General features: G+C 42.3%; 1 protein-coding gene and 18 non-coding genes across 19 annotated transcripts in view; all 19 read left to right on the top strand.

Annotated features, from left to right (window-relative positions):
- Window positions 1–18855, top strand: part of LOC101159213 (dehydrogenase/reductase SDR family member 13) — a 336613-nt gene that overhangs the window by 127649 nt on the left and 190109 nt on the right. The window lies entirely within an intron of this gene.
- trnav-cac (transfer RNA valine (anticodon CAC)) lies at window positions 1089–1161 on the top strand. The gene has a single exon. It is a non-coding gene; the product is annotated as a tRNA-Val (tRNA).
- Window positions 1531–1603, top strand: trnav-aac (transfer RNA valine (anticodon AAC)). The gene has a single exon. It is a non-coding gene; the product is annotated as a tRNA-Val (tRNA).
- Window positions 2293–2365, top strand: trnav-cac (transfer RNA valine (anticodon CAC)). The gene has a single exon. It is a non-coding gene; the product is annotated as a tRNA-Val (tRNA).
- trnav-aac (transfer RNA valine (anticodon AAC)) lies at window positions 3919–3991 on the top strand. Its single transcript has one exon. It is a non-coding gene; the product is annotated as a tRNA-Val (tRNA).
- trnai-aau (transfer RNA isoleucine (anticodon AAU)) lies at window positions 4107–4181 on the top strand. Its single transcript has one exon. It is a non-coding gene; the product is annotated as a tRNA-Ile (tRNA).
- trnav-aac (transfer RNA valine (anticodon AAC)) lies at window positions 5123–5195 on the top strand. Its single transcript has one exon. It is a non-coding gene; the product is annotated as a tRNA-Val (tRNA).
- trnav-cac (transfer RNA valine (anticodon CAC)) lies at window positions 5886–5958 on the top strand. The gene has a single exon. It is a non-coding gene; the product is annotated as a tRNA-Val (tRNA).
- trnav-aac (transfer RNA valine (anticodon AAC)) lies at window positions 6328–6400 on the top strand. The gene has a single exon. It is a non-coding gene; the product is annotated as a tRNA-Val (tRNA).
- Window positions 7091–7163, top strand: trnav-cac (transfer RNA valine (anticodon CAC)). Its single transcript has one exon. It is a non-coding gene; the product is annotated as a tRNA-Val (tRNA).
- trnav-aac (transfer RNA valine (anticodon AAC)) lies at window positions 8717–8789 on the top strand. Its single transcript has one exon. It is a non-coding gene; the product is annotated as a tRNA-Val (tRNA).
- On the top strand, window positions 9479–9551 carry trnav-cac (transfer RNA valine (anticodon CAC)). Its single transcript has one exon. It is a non-coding gene; the product is annotated as a tRNA-Val (tRNA).
- trnav-aac (transfer RNA valine (anticodon AAC)) lies at window positions 9921–9993 on the top strand. The gene has a single exon. It is a non-coding gene; the product is annotated as a tRNA-Val (tRNA).
- Window positions 11889–11961, top strand: trnav-cac (transfer RNA valine (anticodon CAC)). Its single transcript has one exon. It is a non-coding gene; the product is annotated as a tRNA-Val (tRNA).
- On the top strand, window positions 13094–13166 carry trnav-cac (transfer RNA valine (anticodon CAC)). The gene has a single exon. It is a non-coding gene; the product is annotated as a tRNA-Val (tRNA).
- Window positions 14291–14363, top strand: trnav-cac (transfer RNA valine (anticodon CAC)). The gene has a single exon. It is a non-coding gene; the product is annotated as a tRNA-Val (tRNA).
- Window positions 14733–14805, top strand: trnav-aac (transfer RNA valine (anticodon AAC)). The gene has a single exon. It is a non-coding gene; the product is annotated as a tRNA-Val (tRNA).
- trnav-cac (transfer RNA valine (anticodon CAC)) lies at window positions 15495–15567 on the top strand. The gene has a single exon. It is a non-coding gene; the product is annotated as a tRNA-Val (tRNA).
- On the top strand, window positions 15937–16009 carry trnav-aac (transfer RNA valine (anticodon AAC)). Its single transcript has one exon. It is a non-coding gene; the product is annotated as a tRNA-Val (tRNA).

The raw sequence follows: 18855 nt of genomic DNA, 5'->3' as shown, positions 1-18855 counted from the left end.
GGAAGATGTTTCCTGGAGCCATCCTCCATCACGACAAACAGCTTAGCTGGGTACCTCAGAGCAGGCTTGTGGCCCAGCTGGTAAATCTTCCTCATAACATCACGATACTGGCCGCGCTGCTCCAAAACCTCCGGGCAGTAATCCTCCACGATATGGATCGGAGAGCCTTTGTAGGAGAGATTGCCCCGAAGTCTGCGAGCCGTCCGCACCACCAGCTCACGAGTCTGAAAGCGGTGAAAGCATATCACGACGTGCCTCGGCTTACCGGCGGGCCCTGGCTTAGCAGCTAGTGAGCGGTGTGCACGGTCTAATTCCGGAGGAGATGAGAGAACGTCAGCACCAAGCACTTCAAAAAGCAGCTGCGAAAAAAAAACTGTTGGTGTAGGCCCTTCAATATTTTCGGGTAATCCAAAGATCCGAATGTTGTTGCGGCGGCTCCGGCCTTCGAGATCAGTCAGCTTAGCCTTTAGCTTAGCGTTTTCAGCCGCAATGGCTGAAAGCGTGGTCTTCATCTCCGTCACGTCGATGCTAGTAGAGTCTGCAGACTGCTCCAAGTGGGCAATGCGTTCTGTATGGTCATCAACTGCGGCCTGAACAGTGCTCAGTCTGGCCTCGTACCTTGCGTATGTGTCCTTTATTTCAGCAAGAAGCTCGGACTTAGTTTCCGCTAGCTTAGCAGTCAGGACAGCAGTGAATGCGCTAATACCGGCCGCTTCCTCCTTCTCCTGTTCATCTCTTCTGGTTTTTTTGGACATGATTACTTAGGTGATCCGTTGAATTAGTTGTTGTAGGGCAAATTTTTAACTAATTAGTTAGGTGGCTTAGTAGAAGTCAATAAAGGTGGGGAGCTCGGACACACACGTCTACTCCATTCGACAACACCGGAAGTCCTTCCGAATGATACAAATTTCTGGGGGACCTGAACACCTTCATTCAGCCTCTCATACATCTAGTAAAACAACTTGTTAGTGTACAAGATCACACAGGTTTCAGAGCGTCCGCAAATGTTGTTTTACGCACATACCTTGGCCCTTCTTTTCTTTAAAGTCATCAACAAGGTGTGTTATTTTAAAGTATCAACCACTAAGGTTTCTGTAGTGTAGTGGTTATCACGTTCGCCTCACACGCGAAAGGTCCCCAGCTCAAAACTGGGCAGAAACATTCATTTGATGAAAAGAAATAAAGCAGAACCATTTGGAGACCAGACAATAAACACAGCGCTACAGCATTTCTTTGCTCATGATATACCTTCCACTAATCAAGTCACAACATGCCGTGGTCTGACATTGCTTATACAAAACTGAGTGAAGAAAGTATTGTCCATTTATTTCAAGCTACAAATCATGCATATGGAAGAAAATCCTCATCTCAAGGTAATAGCACCGGGCTCACATTCCCAAGAAAAAGCATTGGATCCTCATGATGAACTGAAAAGGATGAAGAATTTAACTCCAAATTTTGGCTTTCACGCAATGTTTCTTCCTCATATTCTCTTACCTGATCCAAAAAGTGAGTCCAGCGAAATGAAAGGTTTCTGTAGTGTAGTGGTTATCACGTTCGCCTAACACGCGAAAGGTCCCCAGCTTGAAACTGGGCAGAAACATGTGTTTACTTCTTAAATTGGAGACGTCTGGATAATGACAGTTTCGTAGCGTTGCTTTTGGAACAGAACTTATTTGCTGATCATGTCTCTAACGACAAGCAAACATGCTGTGAAAGGCCAGTTAGCTCAGATGGTTTAGAGCGTGGTGCTAATAACGCCAAGGTCGTGGGTTCAATCCCCATACTGGCCAAAGGCATTCTGCACTGGTATTTAACACATGTGCAAATGCCAAACTCATACCTTTATGCTGTCACCAGTGCATATTTGCTTTAAAAAGCTTGGAGTGGCACAGGGTCAACAGATTCCATGACAATATCCATTTCTCTGTCTATTCCACAAGCACTTTCCCCAAATTCTTAGACTCAAAGAGGAAATACAACATTTGGTTCCAAGGAGTAATCCTGTGGGTCTTATCTTTACTGGGCTAGAATTACAAGCATCAAACACATATGATAGTATCACCATCTACCAATGCGTTCTTCATCTAATTGCTGGAGAATGATACAAATTTCTGGGGGACCTGAACACCTTCATTCAGCCTCTCATACATCTTGTAAAACAACTTGTTAGTGTACAAGATCACACAGGTTTCGGAGCGTCCGCAATTGTTGTTTTACGCACATACCTTGGCCCTTCTTTTCTCTAAAGTCATCAACAAGGTGTGTTATTTTAAAGTATCAACCACTAAGGTTTCTGTAGTGTAGTGGTTATCACGTTCGCCTCACACGCGAAAGGTCCCCAGCTCGAAACTGGGCAGAGACATTCATTTGATGAAAAGAAATAAAGCCGAACCATTTGGAGACCAGACAATAAACACAGCGCTACAGCATTTCTTTGCTCATGATATACCTTCCACTAATCAAGTCACAACATGCCGTGGTCTGACATTGCTTACTCAAAACTGAGTGAAGAAAGTATTGTCCATTTATTTCAAGCTACAAATCATGCATATGGAAGAAAATCCTCATCTCAAGGCAATAGCACCGGGCTCACATTCCCAAGAAAAAGCATTGGATCCTCATGATGAACTGAAAAGGATGAAGAATGTAACTCCAAATTTTGGCTTTCACGCAATGTTTCTTCCTCATATTCTCTTACCTGATCCAAAAAGTGAGTCCAGCAAAATGAAAGGTTTCTGTAGTGTAGTGGTTATCACGTTCGCCTAACCCAGCTCGAAACTGGGCAGAAGCATGTGTTTACTTCTTAAATTGGAGACGTCTGGAGATATGACAGTTTTGTAGGGTTGCTTTTGGAACGGAACTTATTTGCTGATCATGTCTCTAACGACAAGCAAACATGCTGTGAAAGGCCAGTTTGCTCAGATGGTTTAGAGCGTGGTGCTAATAACGCCAAGGTCGTGGGTTCAATCCCCAAACTGGCCAAAGGCATTCTCCACTGGTAGCTAGCAAATGCCAAACTTGTACCTTCATGCTGTCACCATTGCATAATTGCTCTGAAAAGCTTGGAGTGGCACAGGGTCAACAGATTCCATGACAATATCCATTTCTCTGTCTATTCCACAAGCACTTTCCCCAAGTTCTTAGACTCAAAGAGGAAATACAACATTTGGTTCAAAGGTGTAATCCTGTGGGTCTCATCTTTACTGGGCTAGAATTACAAGCATCAAACACATATGGTAGTATCACCATCTACCAATGCGTTCTTCATTTAATTGCTGGAGAATGATACAAATTTCTGGGGGACCTGAACACCTTCATTCAGCCTCTCAGACATCTTGTAAAACAACTTGTTAGTGTACAAGATCACACAGGTTTCGGAGCGTCCGCAATTGTTGTTTTACGCACATACCTTGGCCCTTCTTTTCTCTAAAGTCATCAACAAGGTGTGTTATTTTAAAGTATCAACCACTAAGGATTCTGTAGTGTAGTGGTTATCACGTTCGCCTCACACGCGAAAGGTCCCCAGCTCGAAACTGGGCAGAAACATTCATTTGATGAAAAGAAATAAAGCCGAACCATTTAGAGACCAGACAATAAACACAGCGCTACAGCATTTCTTTGCTAATGATATACCTTCCACTAATCAAGTCACAACATGCCGTGGTCTGACATTGCTTATTCAAAACTGAGTGAAGAAAGTATTGTCCATTTATTTCAAGCTACAAATCATGCATATGGAAGAAAATCCTCATCTCAAGGCAATAGCACCGGGCTCACATTCCCAAGAAAAAGCATTGGATCCTCATGATGAACTGAAAAGGATGAAGAATTTAACTCCAAATTTTGGCTTTCACGCAATGTTTCTTCCTCATATTCTCTTACCTGATCCAAAAAGTGAGTCCAGCAAAATGAAAGGTTTCTGTAGTGTAGTGGTTATCACGTTCGCCTAACACGCGCAAGGTCCCCAGCTCGAAACTGGGCAGAAACATGTGTTTACTTCTTAAATTGGAAACGTCTGGAGATATGACAGTTTCGTAGCGTTGCTGTTGGAACGGAACTTAATGCTGATCATGTCTCTAACGACAAGCAAACATGCTGTGAAAGGCCAGTTAGCTCAGATGGTTGAGAGCGTGGTGCTAATAACGCCAAGGTCATGGGTTCAATCCCCATACTGGCCAAAGGCATTCTCCACTGGTAGCTAGCACATGTGCAAATGCCAAACTTGTACCTTCATGCTGTCACCATTGCATAATTGCTTTGAAAAGCTGGGAGTGGCACAGGGTCAACAGATTCCATGACAATATCCATTTCTCTGTCTATTCCACAAGCACTTTCCCCAAATTCTTTGACTCAAAGAGGAAATACAACATTTGGTTCAAAGGTGTAATCCTGTGGGTCTCATCTTTACTGGGCTAGAATTACAAGCATCAAACACATATGGTAGTATCACCATCTACCAATGCGTTCTTCATCTAATTGCTGGAGAATGATACACATTTCTGGGGGACCTGAACACCTTCATTCAGCCTCTCAGACATCTTGTAAAACAACTTGTTAGTGTACAAGATCACACAGGTTTCGGAGCGTCCGCAATTGTTGTTGTACGCACATACCTTGGCCCTTCTTTTCTCTAAAGTCATCAACAAGGTGTGTTATTTTAAAGTATCAACCACTAAGGATTCTGTAGTGTAGTGGTTATCACGTTCGCCTCACACGCGAAAGGTCCCCAGCTCGAAACTGGGCAGAAACATTCATTTGATGAAAAGAAATAAAGCCGAACCATTTAGAGACCAGACAATAAACACAGCGCTACAGCATTTCTTTGCTAATGATATACCTTCCACTAATCAAGTCACAACATGCCGTGGTCTGACATTGCTTATTCAAAACTGAGTGAAGAAAGTATTGTCCATTTATTTCAAGCTACAAATCATGCATATGGAAGAAAATCCTCATCTCAAGGCAATAGCACCGGGCTCACATTCCCAAGAAAAAGCATTGGATCCTCATGATGAACTGAAAAGGATGAAGAATTTAACTCCAAATTTTGGCTTTCACGCAATGTTTCTTCCTCATATTCTCTTACCTGATCCAAAAAGTGAGTCCAGCAAAATGAAAGGTTTCTGTAGTGTAGTGGTTATCACGTTCGCCTAACACGCGCAAGGTCCCCAGCTCGAAACTGGGCAGAAACATGTGTTTACTTCTTAAATTGGAAACGTCTGGAGATATGACAGTTTCGTAGCGTTGCTGTTGGAACGGAACTTATTTGCTGATCATGTCTCTAACGACAAGCAAACATGCTGTGAAAGGCCAGTTAGCTCAGATGGTTTAGAGCGTGGTGATAATAACGCCAAGGTTGTGGGTTCAATCCCCATACTGGCCAAAGGCATTCTCCACTGGTAGCTAGCACATGTGCAAATGCCAAACTTGTACCTTCATGCTGTCACCATTGCATAATTGCTTTGAAAAGTTTGGAGTGGCACAGGGTCAACAGATTCCATGACAATATCCATTTCTCTGTCTATTCCACAAGCACTTTCCCCAAATTCTTTGACTCAAAGAGGAAATACAACATTTGGTTCCAAGGTGTAATCCTGTGGGTCTAATCTTTACTGGGCTAGAATTACAAGCATCAAACACATATGGTAGTATCACCATCTACCAATGCGTTCTTCATCTAATTGCTGGAGAATGATACAAATTTCTGGGGGACCTGAACACCTTCATTCAGCCTCTCAGACATCTTGTAAAACAACTTGTTAGTGTACAAGATCACACAGGTTTCGGAGCGTCCGCAATTGTTGTTTTACGCACATACCTTGGCCCTTCTTTTCTCTAAAGTCATCAACAAGGTGTGTTATTTTAAAGTATCAACCACTAAGGTTTCTGTAGTGTAGTGGTTATCACGTTCGCCTCACACGCGAAAGGTCCCCAGCTCGAAACTGGGCAGAAACATTCATTTGATGAAAAGAAATAAAGCCGAACCATTTGGAGACCAGACAATAAACACAGCGCTACAGCATTTCTTTGCTCATGATATACCTTCCACTAATCAAGTCACAACATGCCGTGGTCTGACATTGCTTATTCAAAACTGAGTGAAGAAAGTATTGTCCATTTATTTCAAGCTACAAATCATGCATATGGAAGAAAATCCTCATCTCAAGGCAATAGCACCGGGCTCACATTCCCAAGAAAAAGCATTGGATCCTCATGATGAACTGAAAAGGATGAAGAATTTAACTCCAAATTTTGGCTTTCACGCAATGTTTCTTCCTCATATTCTCTTACCTGATCCAAAAAGTGAGTCCAGCAAAATGAAAGGTTTCTGTAGTGTAGTGGTTATCACGTTCGCCTAACACGCGCAAGGTCCCCAGCTCGAAACTGGGCAGAAACATGTGTTTACTTCTTAAATTGGAGACGTCTGGAGATATGACAGTTTCGTAGCGTTGCTGTTGGAACGGAACTTATTTGCTGATCATGTCTCTAACGACAAGCAAACATGCTGTGAAAGGCCAGTTAGCTCAGATGGTTTAGAGCGTGGTGCTAATAACGCCAAGGTCGTGGGTTCAATCCCCATACTGGCCAAAGGCATTCTGCACTGGTATTTAACACATGTGCAAATGCCAAACTCATACCTTTATGCTGTCACCAGTGCATATTTGCTTTAAAAAGCTTGGAGTGGCACAGGGTCAACAGATTCCATGACAATATCCATTTCTCTGTCTATTCCACAAGCACTTTCCCCAAATTCTTAGACTCAAAGAGGAAATACAACATTTGGTTCCAAGGAGTAATCCTGTGGGTCTTATCTTTACTGGGCTAGAATTACAAGCATCAAACACATATGATAGTATCACCATCTACCAATGCGTTCTTCATCTAATTGCTGGAGAATGATACAAATTTCTGGGGGACCTGAACACCTTCATTCAGCCTCTCATACATCTTGTAAAACAACTTGTTAGTGTACAAGATCACACAGGTTTCGGAGCGTCCGCAATTGTTGTTTTACGCACATACCTTGGCCCTTCTTTTCTCTAAAGTCATCAACAAGGTGTGTTATTTTAAAGCATCAACCACTAAGGTTTCTGTAGTGTAGTGGTTATCACGTTCGCCTCACACGCGAAAGGTCCCCAGCTCGAAACTGGGCAGAAACATTCATTTGATGAAAAGAAATAAAGCCGAACCATTTGGAGACCAGACAATAAACACAGCGCTACAGCATTTCTTTGCTCATGATATACCTTCCACTAATCAAGTCACAACATGCCGTGGTCTGACATTGCTTACTCAAAACTGAGTGAAGAAAGTATTGTCCATTTATTTCAAGCTACAAATCATGCATATGGAAGAAAATCCTCATCTCAAGGCAATAGCACCGGGCTCACATTCCCAAGAAAAAGCATTGGATCCTCATGATGGACTGAAAAGGATGAAGAATTTAACTCCAAATTTTGGCTTTCACGCAATGTTTCTTCCTCATATTCTCTTACCTGATCCAAAAAGTGAGTCCAGCAAAATGAAAGGTTTCTGTAGTGTAGTGGTTATCACGTTCGCCTAACCCAGCTCGAAACTGGGCAGAAGCATGTGTTTACTTCTTAAATTGGAGACGTCTGGAGATATGACAGTTTTGTAGGGTTGCTTTTGGAACGGAACTTATTTGCTGATCATGTCTCTAACGACAAGCAAACATGCTGTGAAAGGCCAGTTTGCTCAGATGGTTTAGAGCGTGGTGCTAATAACGCCAAGGTCGTGGGTTCAATCCCCAAACTGGCCAAAGGCATTCTCCACTGGTAGCTAGCAAATGCCAAACTTGTACCTTCATGCTGTCACCATTGCATAATTGCTCTGAAAAGCTTGGAGTGGCACAGGGTCAACAGATTCCATGACAATATCCATTTCTCTGTCTATTCCACAAGCACTTTCCCCAAGTTCTTAGACTCAAAGAGGAAATACAACATTTGGTTCAAAGGTGTAATCCTGTGGGTCTCATCTTTACTGGGCTAGAATTACAAGCATCAAACACATATGGTAGTATCACCATCTACCAATGCGTTCTTCATTTAATTGCTGGAGAATGATACAAATTTCTGGGGGACCTGAACACCTTCATTCAGCCTCTCATACATCTTGTAAAACAACTTGTTAGTGTACAAGATCACACAGGTTTCGGAGCGTCCGCAATTGTTGTTTTACGCACATACCTTGGCCCTTCTTTTCTCTAAAGTCATCAACAAGGTGTGTTATTTTAAAGTATCAACCACTAAGGATTCTGTAGTGTAGTGGTTATCACGTTCGCCTCACACGCGAAAGGTCCCCAGCTCGAAACTGGGCAGAAACATTCATTTGATGAAAAGAAATAAAGCCGAACCATTTAGAGACCAGACAATAAACACAGCGCTACAGCATTTCTTTGCTAATGATATACCTTCCACTAATCAAGTCACAACATGCCGTGGTCTGACATTGCTTATTCAAAACTGAGTGAAGAAAGTATTGTCCATTTATTTCAAGCTACAAATCATGCATATGGAAGAAAATCCTCATCTCAAGGCAATAGCACCGGGCTCACATTCCCAAGAAAAAGCATTGGATCCTCATGATGAACTGAAAAGGATGAAGAATTTAACTCCAAATTTTGGCTTTCACGCAATGTTTCTTCCTCATATTCTCTTACCTGATCCAAAAAGTGAGTCCAGCAAAATGAAAGGTTTCTGTAGTGTAGTGGTTATCACGTTCGCCTAACACGCGCAAGGTCCCCAGCTCGAAACTGGGCAGAAACATGTGTTTACTTCTTAAATTGGAAACGTCTGGAGATATGACAGTTTCGTAGCGTTGCTGTTGGAACGGAACTTAATGCTGATCATGTCTCTAACGACAAGCAAACATGCTGTGAAAGGCCAGTTAGCTCAGATGGTTGAGAGCGTGGTGCTAATAACGCCAAGGTCGTGGGTTCAATCCCCATACTGGCCAAAGGCATTCTCCACTGGTAGCTAGCACATGTGCAAATGCCAAACTTGTACCTTCATGCTGTCACCATTGCATAATTGCTTTGAAAAGCTGGGAGTGGCACAGGGTCAACAGATTCCATGACAATATCCATTTCTCTGTCTATTCCACAAGCACTTTCCCCAAATTCTTTGACTCAAAGAGGAAATACAACATTTGGTTCAAAGGTGTAATCCTGTGGGTCTCATCTTTACTGGGCTAGAATTACAAGCATCAAACACATATGGTAGTATCACCATCTACCAATGCGTTCTTCATCTAATTGCTGGAGAATGATACACATTTCTGGGGGACCTGAACACCTTCATTCAGCCTCTCAGACATCTTGTAAAACAACTTGTTAGTGTACAAGATCACACAGGTTTCGGAGCGTCCGCAATTGTTGTTTTACGCACATACCTTGGCCCTTCTTTTCTCTAAAGTCATCAACAAGGTGTGTTATTTTAAAGTATCAACCACTAAGGTTTCTGTAGTGTAGTGGTTATCACGTTCGCCTCACACGCGAAAGGTCCCCAGCTCGAGACTGGGCAGAAACATTCATTTGATGAAAAGAAAAAAAGCCGAACCATTTGGAGACCAGACAATAAACACAGCGCTACAGCATTTCTTTGCTCATGATATACCTTCCACTAATCAAGTCACAACATGCCGTGGTCTGACATTGCTTATTCAAAACTGAGTGAAGAAAGTATTGTCCATTTATTTCAAGCTACAAATCATGCATATGGAAGAAAATCCTCATCTCAAGGCAATAGCACCGGGCTCACATTCCCAAGAAAAAGCATTGGATCCTCATGATGAACTGAAAAGGATGAAGAATTTAACTCCAAATTTTGGCTTTCACGCAATGTTTCTTCCTCATATTCTCTTACCTGATCCAAAAAGTGAGTCCAGCAAAATGATAGGTTTCTGTAGTGTAGTGGTTATCACGTTCGCCTAACACGCGCAAGGTCCCCAGCTCAAAACTGGGCAGAAACATGTGTTTACTTCTTAAATTGGAGACGTCTGGAGATATGACAGTTTCGTAGCGTTGCTGTTGGAACGGAACTTATTTGCTGATCATGTCTCTAACGACAAGCAAACATGCTGTGAAAGGCCAGTTAGCTCAGATGGTTTAGAGCGTGGTGATAATAACGCCAAGGTCGTGGGTTCAATCCCCATACTGGCCAAAGGCATTCTCCACTGGTAGCTAGCACATGTGCAAATGCCAAACTTGTACCTTCATGCTGTCACCATTGCATAATTGCTTTGAAAAGCTTGGAGTGGCACAGGGTCAACAGATTCCATGACAATATCCATTTCTCTGTCTATTCCACAAGCACTTTCCCCAAATTCTTTGACTCAAAGAGGAAATACAACATTTGGTTCCAAGGTGTAATCCTGTGGGTCTAATCTTTACTGGGCTAGAATTACAAGCATCAAACACATATGGTAGTATCACCATCTACCAATGCGTTCTTCATCTAATTGCTGGAGAATGATACAAATTTCTGGGGGACCTGAACACCTTCATTCAGCCTCTCAGACATCTTGTAAAACAACTTGTTAGTGTACAAGATCACACAGGTTTCGGAGCGTCCGCAATTGTTGTTTTACGCACATACCTTGGCCCTTCTTTTCTCTAAAGTCATCAACAAGGTGTGTTATTTTAAAGTATCAACCACTAAGGTTTCCGTGGTGTAGTGGTTATCACGTTCGCCTCACACGCGAAAGGTCCCCAGCTCTAAACTGGGCAGAAACATTCATTTGATGAAAAGAAAAAAAGACGAACCATTTGGAGACCAGACAATAAACACAGCGCTACAGCATTTCTTTGCTCATGATGTACCTTCCACTAATCAAGTCACAACATGCCGTGGTCTGACATTGCTTAAAAAAAACTGAGTGAAGAAAGTATTGTCCATTTATTTCAAGCTACAAATCATGCATATGGAAGACTTTCCTCATCTCAAGGCAATAGAACCGGGCTCACATTCCCAAGATAAATCATTGGAACCTCATGTTGAATTGAAATGGATAAAGAATTTAACTCCAAATTTTGGCTTTCACGCAATGTTTCTTCCTCATATTCTCTTACCTGATCCAAAAAGTAAGTCCAGCAACATGAAAGGTTTCTGTAGTCTAGTGGTTATCACGTTCGCTTAACACGCGAAAGGTCCCCAGCTCTAAACTGGGCAGAAGCATTTGTTTACTTCTTAAATTGGAGACGTCTGGAGATATGACAGTTTTGTAGGGTTGCTTTTGGAACAGAACTTATTTGCTGATCATGTCTCTAACGACAAGCAAACATGCTGTGAAAGGCCAGTTAGCTCAGATGGTTTAGAGCGTGGTGATAATAACGCCAAGGTCGTGGGTTCAATCCCCATACTGGCCAAATGCATTCTCCACTGGTAGCTAGCACATGTGCAAATGCCAAACTTGTACCTTCATGCTGTCACCAGTGCATAATTGCTTTAAAAAGCTTGGAGTGGCACAGGGTCAACAGATTCCATGACAATATCCATTTCTCTGTCTATTCCACAAGCACTTTCCCCAAGTTCTTAGACTCAAAGAGGAAATACAACATTTGGTTCCAAGGTGTAATCCTGTGAGTCTCATCTTTACTGGGCTAGAATTACAAGCATCAAACACATATGGTAGTATCACCATCTACCAATGCGTTCTTCATCTAATTGCTGGAGAATGATACAAATTTCTGGGGGACCTGAACACCTTCATTCAGCCTCTCAGACATCTTGTAAAACAACTTGTTAGTGTACAAGATCACACAGGTTTCGGAGCGTCCGCAATTGTTGTTTTACGCACATACCTTGGCCCTTCTTTTCTCTAAAGTCATCAACAAGGTGTGTTATTTTAAAGTATCAACCACTAAGGTTTCTGTAGTGTAGTGGTTATCACGTTCGCCTCACACGCGAAAGGTCCCCAGCTCGAAACTGGGCAGAAACATTCATTTGATGAAAAGAAATAAAGCCGAACCATTTGGAGACCAGACAATAAACACAGCGCTACAGCATTTCTTTGCTCATGATATACCTTCCACTAATCAAGTCACAACATGCCGTGGTCTGACATTGCTTATTCAAAACTGAGTGAAGAAAGTATTGTCCATTTATTTCAAGCTACAAATCATGCATATGGAAGAAAATCCTCATCTCAAGGCAATAGCACCGGGCTCACATTCCCAAGAAAAAGCATTGGATCCTCATGATGAACTGAAAAGGATGAAGAATTTAACTCCAAATTTTGGCTTTCACGCAATGTTTCTTCCTCATATTCTCTTACCTGATCCAAAAAGTGAGTCCAGCGAAATGAAAGGTTTCTGTAGTGTAGTGGTTATCACGTTCGCCTAACACGCGCAAGGTCCCCAGCTCGAAACTGTGCAGAAACATGTGTTTACTTCTTAAATTGGAGACGTCTGGAGATATGACAGTTTCCTAAAGTTGCTTTTGGAACAGAACTTATTTGCTGATCATGTCTCTAACGACAAGCAAACATGCTGTGAAAGGCCAGTTAGCTCAGATGGTTTAGAGCGAGGTGCTAATAACGCCAAGGTCATGGGTTCAATCCCCATACTGGCCAAAGGCATTCTCCACTGGTAGCTAGCACATGTGCAAATGCCAAACTTGTACCTTCATGCTGTCACCAGTGCATAATTGCTTTAAAAAGCTTGGAGTGGCACAGGGTCAACAGATTCCATGACAATATCCATTTCTCTGTCTATTCCACAAGCACTTTCCCCAAATTCTTAGACTCAAAGAGGAAATACAACATTTGGTTCCAAGGAGTAATCCTGTGGGTCTTATCTTTACTAGGCTAGAATTACAAGCATCAAACACATATGGTAGTATCACCATCTACCAATGCGTTCTTCATCTAATTGCTGGAGAACGATACAAATTTCTGGGGGACCCGAACACCTTCATTCAGCCTCTTATACATCTTGTAAAACAACTTGTTAGTGTACAAGATCACACAGGTTTCGGAGCGTCCGCAATTGTTGTTTTACGCACATACCTTGGCCTTTCTTTTCTCTAAAGTCATCAACAAGGTGTGTTATTTTAAAGTATCAACCACTAAGGTTTCTGTAGTGTAGTGGTTATCACGTTCGCCTCACACGCGAAAGGTCCCCAGCTCGAAACTGGGCAGAAACATTCATTTGATGAAAAGAAATACAGACAAACCATTTGTAGACCAGACAATAAACACAGCGCTACAGCATTTCTTTGCTCATGATGTACCTTCCACTAATCAAGTCACAACATGCCGTGGTCTGACATTGCTTATACAAAACTGAGTGAAGGAAGTATTGTCCATTTATTTCAAGCTACTAATCATGCATATGGAAGACTTTCCTCATCTCAAGGCAATAGAACCGGGCTCACATTCCCAAGATAAATCATTGGAACCTCATGTTGAATTGAAATGGATAAAGAATTTAACTCCAAATTTTGGCTTTCACGCAATGTTTCTTCCTCATATTCTCTTACCTGATCCAAAAAGTAAGTCCAGCAACATGAAAGGTTTCTGTAGTCTAGTGGTTATCACGTTCGCTTAACACGCAAAAGGTCCCCAGCTCTAAACTGGGCAGAAGCATTTGTTTACTTCTTAAATTGGAGACGTCTGGAGATATGACAGTTTTGTAGGGTTGCTTTTGGAACAGAACTTATTTGCTGATCATGTCTCTAACGACAAGCAAACATGCTGTGAAAGGCCAGTTAGCTCAGATGGTTTAGAGCGTGGTGCTAATAACGCCAAGGTCGTGGGTTCAATCCCCAAACTGGCCAAAGGCATTCTCCACTGGTAGCTAGCAAATGCCAAACTTGTACCTTCATGCTGTCACCATTGCATAATTGCTCTGAAAAGCTTGGAGTGGCACAGGGTCAACAGATTCCATGACAATATCCATTTCTCTGTCTATTCCACAAGCACTTTCCCCAAGTTCTTAGACTCAAAGAGGAAATACAACATTTGGTTCAAAGGTGTAATCCTGTGGGTCTCATCTTTACTGGGCTAGAATTACAAGCATCAAACACATATGGTAGTATCACCATCTACCAATGCGTTCTTCATTTAATTGCTGGAGAATGATACAAATTTCTGGGAGACCTGAACACCTTCATTCAGCCTCTCAGACATCTTGTAAAACAACTTGTTAGTGTACAAGATCACACAGGTTTCGGAGCGTCCGCAATTGTTGTTTTACGCACATACCTTGGCCCTTCTTTTCTCTAAAGTCATCAACAAGGTGTGTTATTTTAAAGTATCAACCACTAAGGTTTCTGTAGTGTAGTGGTTATCACGTTCGCCTCACACGCGAAAGGTCCCCAGCTCGAAACTGGGCAGAAACATTCATTTGATGAAAAGAAATAAAGCCGAACCATTTGGAGACCAGACAATAAACACAGCGCTACAGCATTTCTTTGCTCATGATATACCTTCCACTAATCAAGTCACAACATGCCGTGGTCTGACATTGCTTATTCAAAACTGAGTGAAGAAAGTATTGTCCATTTATTTCAAGCTACAAATCATGCATATGGAAGAAAATCCTCATCTCAAGGCAATAGCACCGGGCTCACATTCCCAAGAAAAAGCATTGGATCCTCATGATGAACTGAAAAGGATGAAGAATTTAACTCCAAATTTTGGCTTTCACGCAATGTTTCTTCCTCATATTCTCTTACCTGATCCAAAAAGTGAGTCCAGCAAAATGAAAGGTTTCTGTAGTGTAGTGGTTATCACGTTCGCCTAACACGCGCAAGGTCCCCAGCTCGAAACTGGGCAGAAACATGTGTTTACTTCTTAAATTGGAAACGTCTGGAGATATGACAGTTTCGTAGCGTTGCTGTTGGAACGGAACTTAATGCTGATCATGTCTCTAACGACAAGCAAACATGCTGTGAAAGGCCAGTTAGCTCAGATGGTTGAGAGCGTGGTGCTAATAACACAAAGGTCGTGGGTTCAATCCCCATACTGGCCAAAGGCATTCTCCACTGGTAGCTAGCACATGTGCAAATGCCAAACTTGTACCTTCATGCTGTCACCATTGCATAATTGCTTTGAAAAGCTGGGAGTGGCACAGGGTCAACAGATTCCATGACAATATCCATTTCTCTGTCTATTCCACAAGCACTTTCCCCAAGTTCTTAGACTCAAAGAGGAAATACAACATTTGGTTCAAAGGTGTAATCCTGTGGGTCTCATCTTTACTGGGCTAGAATTACAAGCATCAAACACATATGGTAGTATCACCATCTACCAATGCGTTCTTCATCTAATTGCTGGAGAATGATACACATTTCTGGGGGACCTGAACACCTTCATTCAGCCTCTCAGACATCTTGTAAAACAACTTGTTAGTGTACAAGATCACACAGGTTTCGGAGCGTTCGCAATTGTTGTTTTACGCACATACCTTGGCCCTTTTTTTCTCTAAAGTCATCAACAAGGTGTGTTATTTTAAAGTATCAACCACTAAGGTTTCTGTAGTGTAGTGGTTATCACGTTCGCCTCACACGCGAAAGGTCCCCAGCTCGAGACTGGGCAGAAACATTCATTTGATGAAAAGAAATAAAGCCGAACCATTTGGAGACCAGACAATAAACACAGCGCTACAGCATTTCTTTGCTCATGATATACCTTCCACTAATCAAGTCACAACATGCCGTGGTCTGACATTGCTTATTCAAAACTGAGTGAAGAAAGTATTGTCCATTTATTTCAAGCTACAAATCATGCATATGGAAGAAAATCCTCATCTCAAGGCAATAGCACCGGGCTCACATTCCCAAGAAAAAGCATTGGATCCTCATGATGAACTGAAAAGGATGAAGAATTTAACTCCAAATTTTGGCTTTCACGCAATGTTTCTTCCTCATATTCTCTTACCTGATCCAAAAAGTGAGTCCAGCAAAATGATAGGTTTCTGTAGTGTAGTGGTTATCACGTTCGCCTAACACGCGCAAGGTCCCCAGCTCGAAACTGGGCAGAAACATGTGTTTACTTCTTAAATTGGAGACGTCTGGAGATATGACAGTTTCGTAGCGTTGCTGTTGGAACGGAACTTATTTGCTGATCATGTCTCTAACGACAAGCAAACATCTCTAACGACAAGCAAACATGCTGTGAAAGGCCAGTTAGCTCAGATGGTTTAGAGCGTGGTGCTAATAACGCCAAGGTCGTGGGTTCAATCCCCATACTGGCCAAAGGCATTCTCCACTGGTAGCTAGCACATGTGCAAATGCCAACCTTGTACCTTCATGCTGTCACCAGTGCATAATTGCTTTAAAAAGCTTGGAGTGGCACAGGGTCAACAGATTCCATGACAATATCCATTTCTCTGTCTATTCCACAAGCACTTTCCCCAAATTCTTTGACTCAAAGAGGAAATACAACATTTGGTTCCAAGGAGTAATCCTGTGGGTCTTATCTTTACTGGGCTAGAATTACAAGCATCAAACACATATGGTAGTATCACCATCTACCAATGCGTTCTTCATCTAATTGCTGGAGAATGATACAAATTTCTTTTTTTTTTTTTATAACTTTATTTATTGAACATTTTCTGTATTAAACAGACATACAGAGTGTAAAATGAAATGTAAAAAAGGCAATGTGTAAAAATAAACACTCACATGTCAACCCGTCCCACCCACCCCCGTCAACAACCCCCAGAGGCCAAGTCAGACACAAAAAAAAAAAAAATAAATAAATAAAATAAATAAATAAAAAATAAAAAAGTAAATAAATAAAAAACACAAACCACTTGGGCTTTTTTTTTTCTTTTTTCTTTTTTTTTAAAATAAGAAATACGTCCAGAAAAAAAAAAAAAAAAAAAAAAAAAAAAAAAGGTAATTAAATACGTAGTAATAAGTGAGAAAACCAGGGTAACAGCAGTGGCTTTTTGTTGCACTGGTGCTCAGTCAGCCTCCAGATTGTGAGGAAATGTCAAGGAGTCCACATATTGTAGGAAAGGGCTCCAGGTCTCATGAAACACCCTGAGTGAGCCATGAAGTGAGTACCTAAGCCTCTCAAGTTTGAGATTGTAAAGCACCTCGCGGACCCAGCGGACATGCGAAGGGGGACGGGGGAGCTTCCAGTTCAGCAGGACCAGCCTGCGTGCTAATAGGGTGGTAAATGCAACGGCCCGCTTTAGTGCACTCGGCGTGTCTGAAGTTGGGGGGAGACCAAATATTGCCGACATGGGATTTGGTGTGACGGTGTATCTGTAAGCCCTCGTTAGTGTATCAAATACATCTGTCCAAAGAGCTGCGATCACTGGGCATGACCAAAACATATGGGCATGATTGGCAGGAGAGAGATGGCATCTGCTGCAGGCATCACTAATAGAAGGATAGATTTTGGCCAGTCTGGCATTGGTGTAATGGACCCTATAAACAATCTTACATTGAATCAATCTATGGCGGGCGCAAATAGAGGACAAATGGACAAGAGACAATGCCGACCTCCATTGTTGTTCCGTAATGTTAAGGTTTAGACCGTCTTCCCACGCAGTTTTGACAGTATCGGACGGCTTTGAGGATGCTGTCCAAATTGACTTGTAAACGCTTGAAATGCATCCATTAACAAAAGGGTCTTTGGAGAGAAGAACATCCAGAAGAGTTTCTGGTGGGCGATTTGGAAAATGAGGAAACAGTTTTTTAACATAGTCCCTGATCTGGAAGAAACGGAAGAGATGCTGATTCGGGAGGGCATATTTCTTTGACAATTGTTCAAATGAGGAAAATACATTGTTAGTGTATAAGTCAGAGATTGATTTAATCCCATTCCTGTGCCATAGTTTGAATGACAGATCTGTTTTGGACGGATCGAATCTGCAGTTTTTGTAGACTGATGTGAGGACTGTGGAATTTATAAGGCCGAAATGTTTCCTGAATTGACTCCAGATTTTCAAAGAAGTGGACACCACTGGGCAGGTATGGACACTGGGAAGGGGAAGCTGTGCACACAGTATTGAGCGCAGACAAAATTCTGAAGATTTCCCTTCCAGCTGAGTCCAGCTTGAAATGGCCTCATTGTCATCGTTCATCCAGAAAAGAAGTTTCTGGATGTTTGCTGCCCAATAATAAAATCTTAGGACTGGCAGGGCCAGTCCTCCCTCATCCTTCGGGGCTTGTAAGACTGATTTTCGGATACGAGCTGGCCTGCCCGACCATAAAAATGATGAAACGGTCCTGTCTAGCTTGTCAAAAAATGATTTGCCTAGGAAGATTGGAAGATGTTGGAATAGGTAAAGAAACCTGGGAAGGACGGCCATTTTGACCAGAATAACCCGACCTGCAAGCGAGATCGGCAGAGCTGACCAACGTAAAAAATCCCTCTCTGTCCTGTCAATCAGGGGGGTAAAGTTTGTATGGTAGAGCCCAGACAATAATGGGGTGACCTGGATGCCTAGATATCTGAACCCACCAGGTGACCACCGAAACGGAAAAGTAGAGGAAGGGATCATTCGGGCTAGGTCATTGATAGGCAAAAGTTCGCTCTTCTGATAATTAAGTTTGTAGCCAGATATATTGCTATACTCTTGTAGGATATTAAGGATGATGGGAACGGAGGTGATAGGGTCTGAAACGTAAAGCAAAAGATCATCCGCATATAGCGAGACCTTATGAACTGTGCCTAGACGCTTGATGCCAATAAAGGCTGCTTCTGAGCGTAACCAGATGGCCAATGGTTCAATAGCCAGAAGAAACAACAAAGGAGAAAGAGGACAGCCCTGCCTTGTGCCACGATGTAAAGAAAAGGAAGGAGAAAACGTATTGTTAGTGCGAACTGAAGCTTTGGGGGAAGAGTAAAGCAGTTTAACCCAGTCGACAAACC

The sequence above is a fragment of the Oryzias latipes genome, chromosome 13 (assembly GCF_053564925.1).
Source record: "Oryzias latipes strain Hd-rR chromosome 13, Olatipes_Hd-rR_3.1".
NCBI classification, from domain to species: Eukaryota; Metazoa; Chordata; class Actinopteri; order Beloniformes; family Adrianichthyidae; genus Oryzias; species Oryzias latipes.
Note: the sequence above shows the minus strand (reverse complement) of the source record. Positions and strands in the feature narration are given on the sequence as shown.